Consider the following 2,839-nt stretch of genomic DNA (forward strand, 5'->3'; position numbering starts at 1 on the left):
GGTTAGGGTTGAATGGATGGGGCTAGGTTAAAGAAAGGCAGCAGTACTCTGTGGTTAGGGTTGAATGGATGGGGCTAGGTTAAAGAAAGGAGGTAGTACTCTGTGGTTAGGGTTGAATGGATGGGGCTAGGTTAAAGAAAGGCAGCAGTACTCTGTGGTTAGGGTTGAATGGATGGGGCTAGGTTAAAGAAAGGCAGCAGTACTCTGTGGTTAGGGTTGAAAGAAATGCTTTTAGAGACTGGATTCTGGTGCTTGTCTGAGAGTCGGACAGACAGACGGCTGAGTGCTCTGGTGGTGCTAGTCAGAAGGAGTCAGGAGGAGACAGGAGGAGACATGAGGGGACAGGAGACAGGAGAAGACAGGAGGAGACAGGAGACAGTAGGAGACAGGAGGAGACATGAGGGGACAGGAGGAGACAGGAGGAGACAGGAGTCAGGAGGAGACAGGAGGAGACAGGAGTCAGGAGGAGACAGGAGGAGACAGGAGTCAGGAGGAGACATGAGGGGACAGGAAACAGGAGGAGACAGGAGGAGACAGGAGTCAGGAGGAGACAGGAGGAGACAGGAGTCAGGAGGAGACAGGAGGAGACAGGAGACAGGAGGAGTCAGGAGGAGACAGGAGGAGACAGGAGGAGACAGAAGTCAGGAGGAGACAGGAAAGAGACAGGAGGAGACAGGAGTCAGGAGGAGACAGGAGGAGACATGAGGAGACAGGAGGAGACATGAGGGGACAGGAGGAGACAGGAGGAGACAGGAGTCAGGAGGAGACATGAGGGGACAGGAGACAGGAGGAGACAGGAGGAGACAGGAGTCAGGAGGAGACAGGAGACAGGAGGAGACAGGAGACAGGAGGAGACAGAAGTCAGGAGGAGACAGGAGGAGACAGGAGTCAGGAGGAGACAGGAGTCAGGAGGAGACAGGAGGAGTCAGGAGGAGACAGGAGGAGACAGGAGTCAGGAGGAGTCAGGAGGAGACGGGAGTCAGGAGGAGACGGGAGTCAGGACGAGACGGGAGTCAGGACGAGACGGGAGTCAGGAGGAGATGGGAGTCAGGAGGAGAGAGGAGGAGACAGGAGTCAGGAGGAGACATGAGGAGACAGGAGACAGGAAGAGACAGGAGACAGGAGGAGACAGGAGTCAGGAGGAGACGGGAGACAGGAGGAGACAGGAGTCAGGAGGAGACAGGAGTCAGGAGGAGACATGAGGAGACAGGAGTCAGGAGGAGACAGGAAGAGACAGGAGACAGGAGGAGACAGAGGAGGCGGCAGATGAGACCGGCGGTGCCGGGAAGAGAAAAATGCTCTGAGAACTGATTACTCTAGTAATTGTATTTCTATGTTTGAATCTCTGCAGGGTGCTGCTGCTGTTGTTGTTAGCTTGAACACATGCTTTTTGATGCTCAATCCAGACATCAAGAGTCTTCACAATACCTTACTGTTACTATCACTGCTAATGCAACCTGGCCTACACCTGGCCTACACCTGGCCTACACCTGGCCTACACACCGGCTTAAGGGATGTAGATCACACCCACAGAGAGACACTTCATCAGAGAGAGAGAGAGACATATTCCTTATACAGTGCAGTACTATTGACCAGGACCCAGTAGTGCACTGTCTATGGAATAGGGATGCCATTTGGGATGGAGCATTGATCAGATGTAGTAATTCAAGCAGCCATCATTCCACCACAGCTCATCATTTCAACACTATCGCCATGGCCTAATAATGATTCATACGGCGAACAGCACATATCTCCCGAGTGGCGCAGTGGTCTAAGGCTGCGAGGCTGTGCCACTAGAGATCCTGGTTCGAATCCAGGCTCGTAGCGGCGCACAATTGGCCCAGCGTCGTCCAGGGTAGGGGAGGGAATGGCCGGCAGGGATGTAGCTCAGTTGGTAGAGCATGGCGTTTGCAACGCCAGGGTTGTGGGTTCGATTCCCACGGGGGGCCAGTATGAAAAAAATATATTTAAAAAAATAATGAATGCACTCACTAACTGTATGTCGCTCTGGATAAGAGCGTCTGCTAAATGACTAACATGTAAATCTACACATGTATGTCTGAGGACATGTCTGTAACATGTATGATATCCCTCTGGGTCTGGATACACAGTATAGCATAAAGCTGCAGTTAATTAGCTTTGCATCATTCAATGTATGTATGATACATTAAATGTTTAAAACAGTCCAGAAGGGAATCGGTCTGGTTCGCCACAGCTCCCAAATGGCAACGATTTAATCTGAATACAGACAGCTCAGAGAGGAGAGGGGTCTTCCAGAATGTTCCAGTGACGGGCTGAAGCTTGATGAAGCCGATGACGAGCAGGCTGAAGCCATGTGGAACATTGCCCGCGTCCCAAATGGCCGCCTGGTCTAAAGTAGTGCACTACGTAGGGAATAGGGTGCCATTTGAGATCCAGCCGTTATCGTCGTGACGACATGGAAACAGAATGATAGCGTCCGCATACACGCCGGGCACCATCCAACACCATCCAACACCATCCAACACCATCCAACACCATCCAACACCATCTAACACCATCCAACACCATCCAACACCATCCCCATCACACCTACTGGCCTTCTAGAAACACCCTGACTAGACTCCTGTCAGTGGAGGCTGCTGAGGGGAGGACGGCTCATAGTAATTACATCTTTTACATTGTAGTCATTTAGCAGACGCTCTTATCCAGAGCGACATACAGTTAGTGAGTGCATACATTATTATTAGTATTATTTTATTTTTTCATACTGGCCCCCCGTGGGAATCGAACCCACAACCCTGGCGTTGCAAACACCATGCTATACCAACTGAGCTACATCCCTGCCGGCCATTCCCTC

The sequence above is a fragment of the Coregonus lavaretus genome, assembly GCF_964263955.1.
Source record: "Coregonus lavaretus genome assembly, contig: HAP1_SCAFFOLD_2625, whole genome shotgun sequence".
In the NCBI taxonomy this organism is placed as follows: Eukaryota; Metazoa; Chordata; class Actinopteri; order Salmoniformes; family Salmonidae; genus Coregonus; species Coregonus lavaretus.